The following is a 21429-nucleotide window of genomic DNA, read 5'->3' on the forward strand; positions in this document are numbered from 1 at the left end:
GAAAATGAGTTATTTGCATAAGGTTACAAAAGTATTACTCCAGAGCCCATGTAAAAGATCTACCACACTTATTGCAAACTCACTAAGAAGATCTTATAAAAATTCAGAGCTTATGACAATTGATAAGCCAAATGGTTCCAAATATAATGATCCTTCAGCTGGTGGTCACTAAGAAAATATATTTACCTGTTTAAATATGAAATAAGAAAATATATTTACCTGTTTAAATATGAAATAAGAAAATATATTTACCTGTTTAAATATGACCTCCCAGATTAATGCTAGCCATTTAATAAGTAATCTTAACTTAAATATTATGATGTAATCTTATCATGTGAATGCTTTTTCAACAACATGATGGATGCTGCATGAAAGAATTTTAAGATAAAGAGAAATGAGAAACGTAAGTAATTCAAAGGAAGTATGCTTCACTGAAAACTGCTATGAGTCAACATTTCAGAAACCAAGTAATAATTTCTTCATTAGTATAGGAAATACATGATTCAGAGATTCTCCCTGCTAATCAACGTTGATGCAGTTGCAATTGATGAAAAGGAAATCATCAGAAAGGTTTGGGTGTTTTCTATAAGAAACTAGAAAATACACTAAAGTTCTGGTCGTAGATTGAAACTTAATGAATTTTTAAACATGACGCAAAGGGTCAATAATTGCTATCAGTAAGTGGGTTGGTATGGTTTAGATATTAGGTGTCCCCCAAAAGCTCACATATGAGGTGATACAAGAAGGTTTAGAGGAAAAATAATTGGGTTAAGAGATTCTTAATAAAGTCAGTGAATCAATCCCCTCATGGGATAAACTGAGTGGTAATTAAAGATGGTAGGATGTGGCTGGAAGAGGTGGGTGCATGGGAAACTGCGTTTGGGGTATATGTTTTATATCTGGTTTGTGGAGTCTGTCTGCTTTCTGATCATAATGTGAGCTGCTTTCCTCTGCCATACTCTTCCACCATGATGTTCTGCTTCACCACAAGCCCCAAGGAATGGAGCCAGCTGTTTATGGACGGAGACCTCTGAAAGCTGAGCCCCCAAATAAACTTTTCCTCCCCTAAAATTGTTCTTGTTGGGTATTTTAGTCATAGCAGAGAAAAAGCTGGCTAAAAACAGGGGTGGATTTAGCCATCTCAATAACTATAAACCTTACTGAAGGAAAGAAGAATGGCACCTCAAAAAATGGGGGATACAAAACCAAGTGGAAGAAAGCAAACCATCTGCTTATATGAGATATTAATACCACAAATTACCTAGGCAGAGTTTTAGGTAAAATGAGGAACAAAAAATGTATTTTATAAGCTATAAGCTTGGCACCAAAGGAAAGACTATCTGTTCAAATATGGTATGTTGTTGAAAACATTTCATAAAGAAATCTGAAATGAAGGTATTTTTCTGCAATGATTAGAACATGCATAATATGATTTCTTAGAGTTGTATTACTTAATTTCAATGATATATACAGTACTACCTGCAGAGGTTGGTCATGGTTAGAAACTAAAAATTTAGAGGGAAAGTTTCTAAGTCAAATATTAAAATTTGTTTTTTTTTTTTTGTGCTAAGGAACAGTAATACACGGGGAAGACATGTTTCATGAATCCGGAAAAGCTCACTTTTTATAGAATTTTCTACAGAAATAACTGAAGCATGACCTTCCTCCACTACCCCTTGATAACCTGTTTAGCTATGCAACAACGACAGACAAGAAAGTTGAGGCTAACTTGAGAGATGCCTATAGAATCATGTGATCATCAGAGTTCTGGTAAGAAGAAGAAAAAGGAAAATGACACTACGGATTCTGACATCTTGACAACTGGCAAAGAGAAAATGTGTTCTTACTTTCTACGTTTATCTGTGAATGAAAAATTTGGGAAAGGAAGTATTTGGTGATATGGTGGATGCTTCTACCCACGATCGCTACTATTTTGTTAACTTCAAGATCTTATTGAATGTGCTAAGTGAAGGATTATGGAAGATAACATGCCCTAAGACAGCCCCTGCCCAGGGGGAAAAAGGAAGGCAGTAGGGTTAAGGAGGAGGGAGGAAAAAGAGAAGGCAAATATTAACCCTTCCCAGTAATAATAAGTCCTGAAGGGCCTGAGCAGTAGGCCATGGACTTTCATCCTTTCACACTATCCATGAGTCTTGGAAGGAGAAAAGCACATAGTGAAGCTCTGGGTAACAATGGGTCCCAGAGGAAGAGGATAAATAATAAACTCTGGCAGAGTTCCAAGCTTTCATGCCTTCCCAGTAACAATAAGTTTTGGACTTTTTACAACTATTTTCCCGACTACCCAAACCGACACATTCTGCTCCAGTCTCCAATGATTAATTTACCCTCATTGTAACCTATAAAACTCAGAGCCCTCTCTAACCAGCAGCCATATTCTACCTAGAAAGCGAGCCCCTCCTGGGCCTGATTGACTGACTCTGCTGTGGGATAGAGGAAAGCTTGCTGGTCCGTTTGATTCTGTCCCAGTTATTTGTGCTTTCATAATGGTACTGATACCATTTTGGTTATTTTTGCTTACACTGAGGATAGCTGAGTGATAGAGACATTTGTGAAAAAGGATATTTATCTAAAGGGAGTCATTTAGTCCTGCTGTGCCTTAGTTTCCTCACTCGTGTAATCAAAGGTTTTATTTCGTAAGCACTCTTGTACATGGTCTGTCATACGTGCTTTCAGTTTTAACAGTTTATAGTGCATTAAGTCCTGTTTTAAGTGGACCATCATAAGCTTGTATAGAGTTGACCTAGGATTTAAAAACCACTTCTGTTTAGCAGTGTTTGCTAGGTCTGCCATAAACATCATAGATCAGGATGTATTTAGATACCATGATAATGTAGTTGCAAGAGATAGGTCTGCTCTGTCTTTATTCTGAGGCTTTTTTTTTTCTCCCTCATTGGCTAGTCAGACATCAACTGGGTGCAGTTAAACAGAACAGCCATAATTTGTTATTTATGTTGCTTGCTGGTTATGTGGGACAAGGAAAGGAAGAAAAGAAAATGGAAGTTGATGGGGGAAGTTACAGAGACTAAACCGAAAACTATAAGGTCCAGATCTAAAAATATTTAACAATGAGGTCAAAACATGCCCCTCCACTTCTCTCTTCATCTTGAGTAACATTAACTGATCCCATCTTTTTTGTCTTTTAAAATTGTATGGCCACACAGGAAAGGCTTGGGACACCAACCTGGGTGATATTAATGAAATCCATAGGATTTCCAACAAGATCTGGGAAATGCATCAACTATTTGGCACAGAAAATATGCACACTCACTCATGTCCTATATTTTGGTAAGGGATCTCAGGACCAAAACAAAAATATGACATCCCAGATTTATAAATGGGAAAGGGAGAGTGAGGCATGGTCTCCTTTGAAAACACCACTAAAAGTTATATTAAGCCATGTCTCCTTAGTTTTCTTTCTTCCTTTCTTTTCTTTTCTTCTTTCCTTTTTTGCTTTCAAGTCCCACAGAGATTCACTGAATTTCAGTTTCAATGTTCAGTTTCAAAGATCTCTTCACTGTGCAGAATTTTCTTTCTTATTTTTGAAATTTATGCATTCCCTTTCCTACCAAGGAAGAGGATTATTAAAAGGAAGCTTTTATCCTTTCTTCCTGAGTCCCTCCCTCTCTCCTTCCCTTGTTTACATCCTTCCTTATTTCTTTTCTCTCTCTGTTCCCTTCTCTCTTTCTCCCTCTCTCTCTGTCTCTCTACATATAGTTCTCTTCTTCTACCTTTCCCTTTCTTTCAACCCTGAAGTTAAGAAAGCACTTTTTGAATCTTATCCATCGAGTTTATTTTCTTGTACTCATGTAGTAGTGGAGATTAAATTCAGGGATGCTCTAACACAGAAGCACATCCCCAGCCCTTTCTATTTTTATTTTGAGACTTTTTGCTAAATTGCCCCGGCTGGCCTTGAATTTGTAATCCCCCTGCCTCAGTCTCCCAATTAGCTGGGATTACAGGTATCTAGCTTCTATCTAGCTTCCTGATTTAACAGTGGACCTACAATTTTATTTTTTTTTTTGTACCAGTGATTAATCCCAGGGATGCTTAACTACTGAGCCACATCTCTATCCCTTTTATTTTTTATTTTGCCACAGGGTCTCACCAACTTGCTTAACACCTCACTAAGTTGCTGAGGATGACTCTGAACTAGTGATCCTCCTGCCTCAGTCTCCCAAGATCCTGGGACCACCACCATGCCCAACGATCTACATTTTTAACAAAAATTTAAGGTGATACAGATGCAAGTGACTTGAGGATTTTACTCTAATAATAGCTGTTGATATTTGGTGCATTAGACTCTGCAAGAAAGGTCTGTGATAAAATCAGCATTTAGTAGGAATAATGTCTCAAAAGACTCTAAGTCTCCAGGTAAATATACTAAAACAGACCAAGAGGGAAAATCAACCCAGAGATTTGTCAAACATCGAATCAGTTAAGTGGTGAGTTTTGGAGAAGGAAGAATGAAACATACCAACAGAAGCCAAATCCACGTATTTTAACCACAGCAATGCTAACAAAACAAATGTTATTACTCTTTAGTTAAAAGGAATAGGGATTCATGATGGAAACCAGAAAATTAACTTCCTGGAATATGATTTTTTAATCATGTGGAACACATCATTCTAAAAACTGAGCAGTACACATAAAATATAACCCAGTGCATTTTACCCAACCTCCATGAGCTCTGGGTTTTACTGTCAGATGAAAGGATTAAGCTTTGTATGCCTTAAGGCCTCTTTCTACAATAAGGTTCAAATTCTGAGTTAAAATCCATCTTGTGGAAGTGGTTGCAAACACTGAGAAATACTGTTTAAATAAAGCTCTCTTAAATTCCCTTCTCAAATGTTATCTGGCCAAAGAGGTTCTCCCTTACCACACATGAAGTAACCTTAATTATTCTCAAAAGAATTTTCCATCATCACCTTCCTGATCAACAAACAAAACACAGTACATGTAAAATCTAAGAAAAAATAGTGTGTTGAAAGAGATTTCTATCTGCCTGCCTTTTTTCTTTCTTTGATTTTCACCTCGTCAAGGAAAGTTGAGCAAAGCACTTAGAATCAGATTATCAAGAGGTAGTACAAATCCTTCTCTGCCCAGGCCCTGGAAGCCTGGAGAGCCAGCCACCCATGGTGACGTCTGTCGCATAGCATTCTATTAAGGATTTCAAATCTCCATCAAAGCTCCATGGCTTTAAACTCATAACTGGTCCCAAAGTCCAATCTTAGGGCATATGATCAAAATGCAGGTATTTTTTTAAAATTCAAAGCACGGGATCTGTTTCCTCTGCTATGTATCCCTCTGTATTCTAGCATTGCCACAGATTATAGCATAAATCTTTATTGTGTAACTTACCACATTTGAATGTAATTATAATAAATCTACCCAAAAGTTATAAAACTTATATGCCCCAAGTTCTAGTGCTAAAGAAATACACGCTACCATCTTACTCTCAAGAAAGTCACTTTCCTCAACCAGTGTCCTCATCTGAACCACAGAAAACAGAAAATTATTTCAGAAACTATTTTTTCAATTCACCCAGGAATGACACACTGGATGTCTTAGTACATAAGGGCTTAATCTTCTTGGGAAACTCTAATTGGTCGAATACTGGCATAATTATATCATAGTGGCAATAAGCGCTTTGATAAAGAGAAATCTAAGGTGAGATGGAAAAGCAGAGTAAGAGTTCCAATTGCTTCTATGTTCCTAAATCCTGGACCATGTCTTAATTCTTTTCCTCTCCTGGTTTATCATTTAGACAAGGGCCCATTTATGGTGGTCATTTAATGCATTTATTTGTTGTTGAATTAAAAGTATTAGAATTAAATTTTTGTGGTTGTGGTTCTTTGGAATCTGGACAACACAATTCTGATTATCCTATAAATGTGTTTCTTCAGTGCAGGAGACAGCTGGTACTCAGTGAGGGCTTGTTGAATAAACGAAACATTTAGAAGGGTTGTCCCTATCCTTCAATAGGAACTTGGTAGCAAAATCAAACAATCAAAAAGAGATTATCAAAATAAAAAGCAAGCTGATAACATGAATAAATATTTGTTCAAAGAAGTATACAGTAGCCATGGTTTATAAAAAGATGTTCACTGTCACTAATCATAAGGAAATACAAATCAAAACCGTGATGAGATATGACCTCATATCTGTTAGGGTGGCTAGTATTAAGAAATTAAAAGACAAGCGCTGGTAAGTATGTGGAGAAATAGGTACCCATTTACATTGTTGGTAAGGATTTAAAATGGTGCAGCTACTATGGACATTATGGAGGTTTCTAAAAAAAATTTTACAATAGTATTACAACATGATCTAACCATCCCATTTCTGGGTATTTATCTAACAGAACATAAATCAGGATCTTGAAGAAATATTTGTACTCTCACATCCATACCAACGTCATTCATAATAGCCAAGTTATAGAAACAACCAAATGCCCATCAATAGATGAATGGTTAACAACACACACAAGGAAATATTACTCAGTTTTTAAAAAGAAATTAATTCCTACAGTATGTGACAAGGATAAAGGTCATTATGCTAAACAAAAAGTCAGTTGCAGAAGGACAAACTCTGCATGATATCACTAATATGAGGTCTCTAGAATAAATTTAACTCATACAAGCAAAGAACAAAATAGTTGTTAACCGACAGTTATAAAATTTCAGTTAAGTAAGATGAAAAAATTCTTGAGATATGCTCTACCACATTGTTCCAACAGATTACAATTCTGTATTGGACACTTAAAAATATGCTAAGGGGACAAGTTCCTGAGAGACTGAAGAAGAATCAGTGATGGAGATGCCTGGTAAAGCAAATGCTTCTCAGAAAAAGTCTCAACAGCTGAAAAGAAATTCAAAAAGAAAAATCAACAATGAGGAACTAGAGTTGTCAGAGAAACAGGTTAGAAACAAAGGAAAAAGAAATAAAAATCATTCAAAGCATTTACCTTCTGAAGGACAAAAAACATACTAATCTAAAACAGATAAAGACAGCATCCAACAAGAGAAAAACCTGGCAATTTCTTTCAAAGAGTACCAAAGAGCATTTGCAAACTATGATAGAATCAGTAATAACAGCAATTTTGAGTAACAAAATTAAACAAAAAGAACAAATTCAATATCATCTCAACTACCTGAAGACAAGGTTGCTACAATTGTGTGAAACCATGAAAGTCCCTCCCAGAAAGCTGAAATATTTAATGTTTTAAATCTATTGAAAATGGAAAAGGCACAAGATAGAGCTAATGAGAAGGTCTGGCATTATTGCAGGAAGAAATGGACAAAATAATACAGACCACAGAATCTATGACTGAAAATATTCATAGTCTAAAGAACAAAATTCAAATTGTGGCACATGAGGTAGAAGAAGAGATGGTAAAACAGATGCTTCAAATGGATTGTAGTGGGGTACTCCCTCTTCCAGAACTTTCTCAGAACAGTCTTAAAGCACCCATACTTCACAAAGAAATTTTGATGCTAATTCCAAACCAAAATTCTCTTATAAAAGACTTAGATGCTCTTCATAATTCATTCCAGATGAATAACTTGTCAATGTTCATCGAAGAAGCCTAAAGAAAACTAGATGCCTCTTAAAGAGTTTATCTTTTTAGATTGTTTCATATTAATTTAATGTTTATGAATCTTTAAAACTGTGAACCCATGATGATATTATAGAGGCCAAAGCCTAATATGTACTTAAAATTTGCATCTAATATAACCCTGAAAACTGTCTAGAGCAGCTGCTAAATCTAGAAAATCAATATTTATATTGTTGTATCTTGCAGTTATTTGTGTAAACCCATAAAATAAGAATAGCCATGATCTAATGATTTATAATGACTGTATGAAGTGCATTTATTGGTTGGCATAGAATTGTCACATCGTGACTTCTTAAATGTAAAGTGTTTATGTATAGTTCCTAATGAATAATTATATAAGTATTTGCTGTCATTCATTCTTTAGCTGATGGTTTGCACTTTTCTTTCTAGTCACCTGGAACTTCAGAAATTCCCAAATGTTTTCAGTCTTACCTGACTACGTCTTTTTGTGGACTTATTACGATTTGCCAGGTATCTTTAATTTTAAAAGTAGCATCAAATTTTCTTTCTTTGGTTGGTTAATGAGTAGATGTTGAATATTTATTTTTCGCCTTTATCAAAGCATATTTTGATTTTTAAAAATTATTAAACAGGAACCTAAGCACATTTATTCCTTAAAACAAAAACCAACCCAAAAGACTGTTTTGGGGAAGCTGAGTGTATAAGAACTGGCTGCCAAAGGTAAAATAAACTGAAACCAAAGAAGGCAGTAGACAAATTCAGGATTACATAAAATGCAGTTTATTAGAGACTGTGGAGTATGTCTTGTGTGGCAGCAAGACAAAAGAATCCCTTCACCCTACAGCAGAAAGAAGGTATCCCACAGCCAACCAAAATGCACCTGAGCTTTCTCAAATACTGTTAACATGTCAAAAGTCAGGTAAGAGACAGTTCAGGTGTCACTGTCTAAAACAAATGCTCAACTGACTATCTTAATGGATTTGCTTATTGTACAGAGTTTGGAATATAGGGTGACCTGGTGGTCAGATGATGTTTGCTATCAAGGTGGTTACAGTCACTTCAAACTGGATCCTTACAAATCCCCTTCTTATGAAACTTGTTCTCATTATGTTGTAAGCCTATTTGTGTCAATAAGTGATTACTATAAATATACCAAAAACCTTTCCTAAGCCACTACTGTATATTGTCATAGTTCTTTTATCTTTTTGTAAAATAAATTAACTACAGTTAGTTTGTCTAAAAAATATGCTAAGGGGTAACTCTCATGTGAACTTTTCTTACCACAAAAAGTAAAAAAAATAATAGTTAAAAATAAAATTTTTCTTTTCTATATTATAAACTATTTATTCGGCTAGATGACATATTTACTTTTTTCCACAAAGCTACTAATGAATTCCTTGGTTAGTTCTTCCTTCTCAAAAAAAATACATATCAACAAAGTTTTAGAAGTGAAAACAAAAACAAAAACAAGACTAAGGTTTGCATCTCAGGGATCTTAAGTATGGCTTAAAAACTAATATGAATATAAAAATATTCCCTGTTGATTGATGATCACTTCCTGTATGTCACTTCAAATTCAATTTGCTGCTTGTATAATGTATATTTCAAACACAAAACAAAAATAAATATATTAAGTCTGAAAGTAATGTATCGTGAAGTCAGAAAATGTTACATTTTTCTAGGTGTGAAGAGGGAATGGAGGCTAGTGTTTTTAGTGTTATTCTGATATTTAGTTTGGATATGTTTTCAAGAACAGACAGCCTCTAGTTACAAATTGAGTTTATGGTAAGACAGTATGAAAACATATGCCATAAAATTCTTGTATCCTAAATAAATTTTGAGGAAGTCTCTGATACCTGCTTCTCCTACAGCACATTCATCCACCACTCTGTTACAGGCAGAGTTGCCTTGTTATATAATATTACATAAAGTGCAATCACACTCTGGGATTTATAGTGTCATCATTTACATCAGTTAAAGGTATCCTTTACTTGGTCATCAAGAAAATAGTTTAGAGAGGTGCCATACTTCATAGTTGCCTCTAGGGGGCTCTTCATAAAAGTCTTGTTGTGGAAGCAGCATTTCCCTAAATGGATGCTTAATGCCTCAAATTCCTTATTAATATACACCCAAGGAAGAGTTTACTTTTGTTAAAATGGAAACAAATATATAGTAATCTGTTTACGTTAGCAAATTGTGGTTAGGTAAACTAAGTAAAAACATGGCCTTAAAAATGTATATAGAAAATACAGAGTAAGAAGATTACCACGCAGAAATAATAATTAGCCCAAGTAAACCTGTACATGGTGACTTTCAGCATTTTGGAAAGGGAAAGAATTTTTCTATGAAAGCAGTACAGTAAAAATCAAATGAAAGGGCAGTTCATCTAGTTTACATTGTTATTAAAACACACAGGCATTTTACTTTAATGGTCATGGGCTTAGTTCCAATGATTTCAAAATCAAAAAGCTAACTACTTGGATAGCAAATACATTTCATCTTCAAACTGTAGTTGCCCCTAATTTGAATAGTCAGAGAGAATCATCACACATTATCCCTATGTGTGTCCTCATGGCTTATTGGCTTTCAGTCCAATCAGATGAGAACACCCAGTCTTTCATCTACGGAAAAAAGATGGAAGTGGCTTGGAGTGAACTGAGTATTTCTGTGAGATTTTTGGAACTTTGAGACACTGAGATCCCAGCTGTAACCCTCAGAGTCACTACTAAGCTAAGTTGCTCATTTTAACCAGTTATGCTTTACATATGAAGTATTTCCCAAAAGCTCGTGTGTGAGACAGGGCAAGAAAGTTTAGAGGTAAAATGATTGGATTGTGATTATCTTAAATCCAATCAGTACATCAATCCTCTGATAGGGATTAACTGAGTGGTGACTGTAGGCAGGTAAGAGTGTGGCTGGAGAGGGTCAGTGTGGGCGTGTCCTTGGGGTTTATATTTTGGGAACTGTCTCTCTCTGCTTTCTGGTTTCATATCCTCAGCTGTTTGAGTCCACCACACTTTTCTGCCATGATATACTGTCTCACTGCAGGCCCCAAACCACTAAGTCAGCCATCTATGCACTGAGACCTCTGAAACCAGGAGCCCCCAAATAATTTCCTCCTCTAATTGTTATTGTCAGGTATTTTTTTGGTCATGGAAACAAATAGGTGACTAAAGTTCAAACCTGCATTGCAATTTAGGAATATCCTTGGGTAGGTTAGTTGGCATTGTTCAATGATACATACAATAACTGTACACTGTATCGAGATCAGTGGCAATATAACATAATGGTTGGGTACTCTAACTTGGTAATTATCAAACTTTAATGTGTATAGAGTCATTTGGGGATCTAATTAAAAAGTAGAACCTGATTCAATAGATCTTAACCCAGGAGGTGATACTGATGATGCTGGTTTACAGAGCAGATCTACAAGTAGGCTAGAAGTTGCTGATGGACTTCCTTTCTTTTAAACTACCTAAATACTCAGGGTTCAGTTGCATGGTCTTGTTTTGAAATTGTTATTATATATTTTCTATATAATTTTATATAAATGTGTTAAGAATAAATAATAAACTACATAATTATTAAATAATACTTAAAGGCAATACTGATGAGGAATTAATTTTAATCCTCTATGATGTAACCTTTTAGCTGAGGTCATTTTACTCTTTCAAACAAACATTTAAGTCTGAACATATAAGGTCCTGAACTACGGTGGTGAATACAGGAAAGAAAGACAACCACTGTTTCTGAAAAATAATGTGAATTGAAATCTAGTGATGACACTGATAACATCCTTAGAAACTAAAAGGATTATTTATTTTAGAAACATAAAAATTAAATGATTATTCCCAATTCAGTTCCTTAACAAGATATCCATGTTTTTTCTTAAACTTCTAGATTTCTCAATTCTTCATTATCTTAACTAATTACTAATATATCAGAAAATAGATACTATAACTTTTGTATAACTAAAGAAGAAAGCACACTGGGTATAGAGTCAGTAAGTACAGATTTTCTTCTAACTCCTTTTACATATTAGTTAGGTGGTCTTGACAATGTAAGAAATAATTTGTAATTTCCAATTTAATTTCATTTCCTAACAAAGCTTAAATGGAAAACTCTTAAAGTGAGATAATGTGTAAAAATATCATAAATTTATCTGTGATCATGACAACCCTCATACTTGTAGAGGTCCAGTGCAAAATGAAAATGAGGACCTCATTCACAAGTTATTAGGTCCTGGGGATGTGTAGTTCAGTGGTAGAACAGAGATCCCAGTACCTTCAAAAAAATTGTTAAGAATTTCAAGATGGCAATTAGAAGATATCAAATCACGAATGGAGCCCTTCTTTGTGTGGAGTCCTGTGTGACTGCTTATGTCTAATGTCCACGAGCAGGTCCTACCTACAAAGTAATTGTAGCTATAATCACCATATTAATAATTTTCATATAGCTAATGCTCCATTGAGATATTACAATATGCAAGGCACACTTTGACTGCTTTGGTTACACAGAATCACTTATTCCTTTAGAAAGGAAAAAAATGAAGTACTAGAACATTCAATATCCTGTCTCAGGTCATGCAACTACCAAGTCTAGAAAGCTAGCATTTGTCTGATCCTAAAGGTCTATCTGATTCTAAACCCATCTACTTTAACTAATTTAATTCAATGAGTTATCTATAGTAATCAATAATCTATACTTTTTTCCATTTTATTTGAATTTAGAAACTTAGGCTCAGAAAAATATTTGGACAATTCACTTAAGGTGACCTTGATTAGGTCATCTACTTCCAACTAGTCCTCTGATTTCCCTGGTACCTCACAAAGAACCTGGTATAGAGTATACAGTCACGTAATACACATGCAACTAAACTGAGCACCAGAGCCACCTGTGTTCAACAAAGAAAAAAAATCTAATTTTCCTATTATTCAAAACCACATGCTTCTGAATGACAATTGTTTTCATTTTAAAGAAATTAATTTGTTTTAAATGTTTCTCATTAGTGATGATTTTCCTGAAAAAAAATCATACACAAAAATAATTTTTAATTTTCTTCTAAAGATAAGCACTTAGATCTAAAGAGTTAACAGCCCAAGTATATCATCTCATAGTAGAAATTAAGAAGAAATGCAAAATATTCATTTTGGATGAATTTCAGATTTTTTTTCTTAATATGGCTTGGACTTGATAAAGTAACAAAGTTGTATATTCTTGGACCTCTCTTTTCTATTTTCTTCATGTCATTTTATTTTTTTCATTATTTTTCAATTCTGGGGATGGAACTAATTTACTGTGCCTTAGTTCCATATGACACCATGTCCATTATAAAGCTGAGCAAAGAGGATAACTCAGATTACTTGGTCATCTTCTCTTTACAATTATTATCCACTTCCTTAGCAGAGTTTATCACACTTCTGTATTTCCAGGCTAATGTTTCATACCTCATTTACAGAGATTGTATTGTAATTTTGTGTTTCTTTGTCTGGTCCTCCATCCAGATTCCTGAGTGCATTATCTTATTTATCACTGTGTCCCCAGACTCTATCACAGAATCTGGCACATACAAGGCATTGGTTAATATTGACTAATTGAAAGCATACATGTGAGAGTTAATGCATAAGCAAATGGGGCAATTCAAACAAGACACTCCAGTGAGTGCTGAAATGAAGAGCAAATGTTCAGTTTTAGACATTGTTCATTATTGCTTTCTGCTGGGCTGAAAAATGTCATACTCTATAAAATGTATCAAGTCCTCAGAATTAAAATGTCATCAAACCCCCTACCAGACCATGTTATGCTAGCTTGATATTTGAAAGCACTACAATTACAATTCATTATGCCAACTGCTGATACAGTTCCAGGCTATGGGGCATCTGTTGAAAATGATGGGGAAATAAAAATCGGTGGGTCCCCTGGAAGGGAGATTGCTATGTTTAAAAAGCTAAAATCCAGGCAAGAACTCACCAGATGCTTTGTGGACTGAAGAGCCGAGTTCCAGTTCCTTGGGGACCTGAACAGATGGGACTCCCTGAACCCAATCTCGAAGAGGAGTGTCTATGGCAAGACGCCTGGTTTCTGCCCCAATTGCTTATTTCCTTTGCCCCCAAGGCTACAATGCACAGAAGTGAACTTATTCTTTGCAACATATGAAGCTAATACTTTAGAGAAATCCAGAAAATTCTTCCAAATGTGTTTTTCTGTGCATTCCTGTTTGTACGGTTGGCTACACAGTATAGAAAAGTATGGCAAGCCTTGTTATTTTATTTATGCCCTTAGAGGAGGAAGGTTATGCAGGCTGCCAAAGTGGGGATTAGGCTCACAGAGGTAACAGTTAAGTACCAATGAGAACTGTGGGGAGAAAATGCCACTGAAAGCTCATGTATAAGGAGGCACCTGCTGCTGCTTCTTACCTTTATGTCTCAGACCCTTCTCCAATATCTCAGGAATCTAGGCTGCATTTTATTTGGTTTGGTTTGGTTTCCCCGCTGCAAGATTCCTATGGAGCTCATTCCATCTAACATTATAAAAAGACTGAGAATGTGGAAAAAGAAGTGAGATTACCCTTTGACATGGAAGCAATGTAGGGTAACAGTTAAGGGCAAGAGCTCTGTAGTTGGGTTACTTGGGTCTAAATCTTAGGTTTCTTATTTAGTAATTGTTTTCCCTCTAGTTACATAACTTCTGTTTCCATGTCTTCATTTGTCAGATAGGGAGGGTATTAATGTGTAACACTCTCATGCTCAGAACAGAGGAAGCACTGAAAAATGATGGTACATCCCTTTATGTGATCTAATAATAGAAGCAACACCTTATGGTTTGGATCTGAGGTGTCCCCCAGAAGCTCCTGTGTGAGACAGTGCACGAATGTTCAGAAGCAAAATGATTAGATCATAACAGCTACAATCTGATTGGTAGATCAATTCACTTGACTGGATTAACCAGGTGGTAACTGTATTCAGGAAGAGTATGGCTGGAGGAAATGTGTCAATGGGAGTGGTCATCTGGGATTTATATTCCGTCCCTGGTGAGATGAGCTCTCTCTGATTACTGGCTATCATGAGCTGAGCTAATATGCTCTCCCATGTCCTTCTGCCATGATGTGCTGCCTCATCTTGGGCCCAGAGCAATGGAGTTGGCTGGCGATGAACAGAACCTTTCAAACCATGAGCCAAAATAAACTTCCTCCTCTAAGTTGCTCTTATTGGGTATTTTAGTTACAGCATTGCCAAGCTGACTAAAACACAATACTAAAAATAAAATACCAGAAACGCACCAAAGATAGTTTGTTCTCTCATAAGTATCTGATACGTTTGAAATGCTGAATATCAAATTATTTCACACAATTTCATTAATTTATTTTTCAAAAATAAAACATTGTTCTACTGTGTTCCTGATGTCGGCAGGCATAGGCCTATCCAGTAACTTACTGGATGTTATGAATATTATATTATTACATGAGAAATTTAAAAATGCTTATTATAGTATTATTATTACTCTGGAATGTGCTAACTCCCTTATCCTTCCAGGGAGAACTCTGAATTTCAATGTCTATTTGTAGAGTGCCCAGTGCAATCAGAGGTACCCTGAAGTGTATATGACTGGGATTTGTTTGGAAGATCTGATTCAAGCAATGTGCTCTACTAGTAGTAGTCAGCTCATGGATGGAAAATTAAGGTCAGAACCTAACTCTACCACTCACAGTCCTGTGTTCTGCTGAGATCTCAGAGTCCTCATTTGTATAATGGAATTATTATTATTACCTCATGTGGATTCCTAGGAAATATGCTAAAGGGAAAGTGGGATTTCTGAGCTCTACTACCCTGGAAATTAAAGGAGGCAAATGTAATTGGTCTCCACCTGCATTTTAGTGTTGACACTTTATTACAGCAGAAGAGATGAAATACAGTTCACTATTTTCAAGATAAGGGAAAAAAAGGCAATCAGGTCTGTGATAAACCAGTTTATGCCACATTAGGAGTTGTCTAATTCTTTGACATTATCACAAAGACCATCTTAAACACCATGTTAATGTTTTAAAAGCAAAACTGCCATCTTCCATGTTTTAAATCGGGCAGCGAAAATCTCTTTTCTTTCTAGACCTGAACGTCTGGGAGAAAACTGTAAGCCTACTTGCCTACTTTCTAGCTGGGCTGAAGCAGACTGTCTGGGTCAGTAAACCAAGACCCTAGTTCCAGGAAAGCAGTCCAGAGTAGCTAGAGAATTGTCATTCATCTTCCAGGTCAATGGAGCAGCCCAAGAACTTAGCCTAAATATATACTGTAGTTATTGTTAAGAAGATGAAGATAGCTGTTCTTTGAGTTAGCTCTCTCCAGCTGAAACAATGAAATGACATATAGTGAATATCTGACCCAGAATGGAAACTTGTACTATGAAAGGTAGCTTGTAGTCACAACGTCAAGTAGCTGATCAAAGATTGAACATGCTGTGTCAGTTAGGTCAATGCACAAGTCCTTATGTTAAGGGAATCCCTTTGAATTTTCTTATAGGATATTAACCTTGTTTTACATTTACAAAACCTACTTTCAAATGATCCATTCAAGTGAGTCAAGTGAGAACATATGACCACTCAGAATCAAGGAAGTACTACTTGTAGTTATATAATATCTCAAGTAAAAGGAAAATCTTTAGGAAAAGCAGAGTAGGGGAGCAGAAAGTAATTCTCTTCCCTAAAGAGGAAATGAAACACATGGGAAGGTCAATATAAAGGAATTGTAAATTCTACCAACCAATACGTAGACTGTGACAACAGAATAACAGAGAAAAGGCAGAAAGTCAACTTCAACAAGGAATCTAGAGGAAATGAAAACCTGGGGATACATTGTTTAATCCTGACTTTGGAACCCAAATGGGAAGTTTCTTTGCTAACTTAAGAAGTCATCTGTTCTCACAAGTGAAGCAACTCACAGACGTCATCTAAGACTTCCTTATCCTCCAAGTTCCTGCAAGGCCATTTCTCCAATAAGTCACACAGTCTTGCACTTCAAAATTGGGCAGATAACCTGCATCACACATTTTCTCACGAATTTTTGTTCTTCCATGCAAATGGAAGTTACTCTACTTCTCTCTGAACAAAGAGAGCACAAAAAGAGACCCGAAAACAAATCTGATGAGCTGGGTTCACCACAAAAGATGATAAATTGAGAATTCATCACAATTTTCTTAAGTTCTTTGTTGTCCAAAAGAGGATAGATAAGGATTTTCACTAAGGAAACACTTCCTCCCTTTTCAGGATTAATGGGAGTACATTGTAGAAATTAGGGTATGACCACTGCCAGTGGCAGTGGGGACCTTCCTGATTACATTCAGGAATCACCTCCCCCCCACCACCCCTGTGAGGCAAAAGGCTTACATCAGGCTGGATATTTTCTGAACCTCATCTACCTCTTAGCATCTTACAGATTTTGAGTGATAAAACTCTCTAAGTGTAATTAAAGGCTGAGCTGACCTAATTAAGTTGATGAAATTTTCAGTAGGGATTTAATTCCCTCTAGCATTTCACTCATTTTTTTTCTTCCTCTACAATACTCCTTTAGGCTAATTCTGAGCGATTTTTAGTGGCAGCATTTTAAATTATCTCACACAGGTAGTGTCTCTATTGAAACACAACTGGTAGCAAAATCTCCAGCAGGTACAGGAAGGCTAAAAACAAACTTCAAATGAAGAACTCTAAGGTGTTTTATTGAATACACAACCCTTTCCTACTTTTCCAGTTTCCTTTCATCACTAACAAAGTATGATGCATAGTGTCTACCCTGTAGGAGGGAAATAGGTGTTTTAAAACATTTTGGCATTTTGGAGACACAAGAGACTAAGAAATACACAATAGCAGGAACAGTTTTTCCTTTCTTTCTTTCTTTCTTTCTTTCTTTCTTTCTTTCTTTCTTTCTTTCTTTCTTTCTTTCTTTCTTTCTTTCTTTCTTTCTTTTTTTTGGTACTGAGATGGAACCCAGGGGAACTCTATTATTGAGCCACATCCTCAGCCCTTTTTACTTTTCATATTGAGACAGTGTCTCACTAAGTTTCCGAGGCTGGCCACGAACTTGCCATCCTTCTGGTTTAGCTTCCAGAGTTGCTGGGATTACAGGTGTGCACCACTGCACTGGCCAGGAGGGGCACTTTATAATAAGAGAGAAGCATCACACTTGCTGATAGATCATTTACTACAGAAGCCCTCATGGTCAAAATACTGGGATAAAAACATACATTAGTAAGAGTTCCATCTCTCTTTGAAAATTAAAAAAGAAATCTCTAATGAGCAATTCAGGAATTAGCTCTGACACTTTTATACAGGATGCTTCCCAAATTGTCTAAGGTGAGAGGGCAGGGCTGTAGGTGTCCTTTGATGGATCCTGAACATTTAATTCATATGATGTGCTTTCTCCTGTAGAGTTCTTACTTCCTTTCTTATTGTAGCATTTACTCATTAAACTCTTTGTTAGAAAAATTATATTTAAAATAATAATTATTAAGCAACACGTTTTAGTTTTTATTGATGTTATAAAAAATGAAAAAGATATGAACAAGTGTTTCTCCCAAGACATGCTTAGTGCTGCGTTTGTACAAACTCAGATTTAAAAGCATATTTTAGTGACCTACTGTCCTCTAGGAATTACATTGACATAGGTAGGGTATTCATTATTTCCAATATTTCCTTTAACTTTTTTCTTTTTTCTTTTTTTGGTAGGGATTACAGATGTGTGCCACCAAGCCCAGCTCCTTTAACTTTTCTTAAATTTTTATCTATGAAAGCAATTTTCAGTGAACTCAAACATTTATCCACAGATTTTTTTTATTTACTTATGATGAAAATATAATTTTTAAAAAAACTTATTTTGATCCATTTGAAATTTCTGGCCATTCAAGTTTTCTCCTCATTTTAAACAGAATACTATATGAATTTCAGGTTGGGTTTTATCAAATTTTTTTATAAACTGATTTTATTTTGGAATTTGATAATCTCCTTTTAAATATTAACTTTCTTTACTGAGCATCAAGTCTCCCTAAGTGCAATTCCAGTCTCGTTTCACAGTTAAAAAAAAATGCCATGGAAGGGAAGAACCAAGTTGCTATGGTGCTTTCAATGAAAACTAGACCTCAGGTTGTTTAAAAATGTTAAGCAATTTCCTTTTTCACTTTAATTTGTTTTTTGGAGGGGTGGTGGGTACCAGGGATTGAACTCAGGGGTACTTGACCACTGAGCCACATTCCCAGCCCTATTTTGTATTTTATTTATTTAGAGATGATAGGGTCTCACTGAGTTACTAGCACCTCACTGTTGCTGAAGCTGGTTTTGAACTTGTGATTCTCCTACCTCAGCCTCCAGAGCCACTGGGATTATAAGTGTGCACCACCACACCTGGCTTCACTTTAATCTTTAAAGAATGAAGATATGAAGCTGTAAGACCTGCAGGTCATTTCTCTTTTTATACTATGAGTGTCACTGTTTACAATGAAACAGACTCATCTCATCCAACATATTTCATTTGTTAGGATTCTGTGTTTTTATCCTGCCTTATCACTTTATAGCTTTTGGTCAAGTGACTCTTCTAAGTTTGTTTCCTCACTTCTAGGATTTTTTTTTTTCCTATTCCAACACTCCCAAATTTCTTCTATGACCTCAGACAAGGTGTCCTTAGACTCTCCCAGGACTGTTTAGTCTAACAGAAACTACATATTGGATTGAAAATAAAAATATAATGAGACAATAAAAGAAGCTATAATTAAAAAATCACACAGGCCATGTGTTGCAAGCTGGGAAGTCTAAACCAGAGTTTAGGACAATTTACAAAGGCTTACTGTTAAGAGATTCTACATAAATGAACATTGGTATATTTCAATCTTTTCAGTAACTACAAGGCTGACCTCTATGAAATAAGTTGATTTAATTCAAAACCTGTGATACTTTGTCACTATCTCATCACAAACTGGTAAAGCAGGAAATTCTAAACAGCAGTTCAGACATGAAGGAAACTATGAACTATCAAAAAGTCCTACAACTGAAACATGTTTTGATACATAGGCTGAATATGTCTTTATCCTTCCACCTTCTACTGTGTCAAGAGGAAAGAAGTGAAAGAGATTACACAGTGAATAAAATCCAGCAGTATTTGTGGCAATGGAACAAATAATGTGGAAAGAAGAGAAGTGGGAAGAGCCCTTTCCATAAAAAGGACTGATTTGGATCCAAAATCCATAGCAGGAAGAATAGGCATGACACCTCCTTTTAGGGACTCAGGAGCTGCCAGCTAAAAGTCACTTGGAAGACCACTTGACTTCTAGCTTTTGCAGTTTTTTGTGGTTCAGTTAATATAGAAAAAGGTGAATACTAAGGTAAATCAACTCATACACATTTAAACATTAAAGGTGTTCCTCTGAAGCACAGTTTAATTGGAAACTGTTGTTTCAGATTAAAGCAATTAACTGCAGCTTAATACCCACAAAATTTGCCTCCTCTCTGCTGAGAACTGGCAGAAGGCTAGGTGTCTCAGTTGAACTCAGTCATCACAGAAATCCTCATTTTATTACAGAATGCCCAGAAAAGCCTTTTAGCTAGATTTCCAATTCTGGGAAATTGAAATGGGAATTGGATTCCCATTCCCTTTTCCAATCAATCTATAGCAAGGTTAACTGTGATAGATAAAGCAAAGCTTTATCTAGCTGACCCAATTCATAATGAAAGTAAGGAACATGGATGGTATGGGTGTTTAGGGGTATGGTTCTGCCCGCCACTTCCCATCACCAGAAAAAGGTCTTAGAATGTTCTTAGAAAGTCTATTCATGGGTCTGGGGATGTGGCTCAAGTGGTAGCGTGCTTGCCTGGCATGCGTGCGGCCCGGGTTCGATTGGCCCAGGTTCGATCCTCAGCACCACATACAAACAAAGATGTTATGTCCGCCGAGAACTTAAAAAAAATATTAAAAAATTATCTCTCTCTCTCTCTCTCTCTTTTAAAAAAAGAAAGTCTAATAATGTTTTTACAATGTTTCTTCCTAACCTGAAATACACTGTCCACCCCCTGACTGCCCAAATCTTAACATTCTTCCAGACTCTCACATTCTCTTTCATGTGTCTTCCTGATTTGCTACAACTCTCATTTCACCTCACCTTCTCTTTAACTGAAATAGGTATAACTACCATACAATTTAATGCCTCATGCCTCATAGTCTACTAGATATTTCTAAATATTGATTTCCTTTATAGTAAACTTGAGGGTATGTGCAGTCTTACATGGCAATGACCCTGATGAAAATACTATGATGGGACCTGGGATGTTATTGCAGTTCAGAGGACAAAGGGCTCTGAAATTGGACTTCCCTGCCTTGAACTCCACTTATTAGCTTACTTATCAGTTGTGGGGCCTTCCTCAAGGAACTCACCTGCCCCAAACCTCTATTTCTTTGTTTTAAAACATGCAGATAATAAAATTACTACCTACTAATGTAAAAGTCCCTGAAAAGCTCTTAGGAAAGCACTAAGCACAAAGTAAGAACTCTGAAAATGTACTGTTTTCCTCCTAATGATAACAGTCATTATTTTAAATAGTTCATTATTACTTATAGAGTACAACATAGGCCTAGGTCATATTACATTTCTGTAAAGAGTCAAACTTAACCCTGAGAGTCAATCAACCACTCCAATCCCAGGGTATGGGTAGATCCACCCTTTCAGAAAAATATGTCTCCTTGTGTTTGTTATGACTCTAGAATTTTTGAGTCCCCTGGAGGACTGTTCTCTCTGTACACACATAGTGGGGAATGACACACACAGTGTCACACAGAATATGGGCAAAGATACCCAGCAGTGACTGT

At 36.0% G+C, this 21429-nt stretch overlaps 1 protein-coding gene and 1 pseudogene across 31 annotated transcripts in view; one reads left to right on the forward strand and one right to left on the reverse strand.

The window, feature by feature from the left end:
• Positions 1-21429, reverse strand: part of Nrxn1 (neurexin 1) — a 1068088-nt gene that overhangs the window by 632592 nt on the left and 414067 nt on the right. The gene's annotated exons all lie outside the window — the stretch shown is intronic.
• Positions 6835-7628, forward strand: LOC113180610 (centromere protein Q pseudogene; annotated as a pseudogene).

Source organism: Urocitellus parryii, chromosome 12 (genome assembly GCF_045843805.1).
Source record: "Urocitellus parryii isolate mUroPar1 chromosome 12, mUroPar1.hap1, whole genome shotgun sequence".
NCBI classification, from domain to species: Eukaryota; Metazoa; Chordata; class Mammalia; order Rodentia; family Sciuridae; genus Urocitellus; species Urocitellus parryii.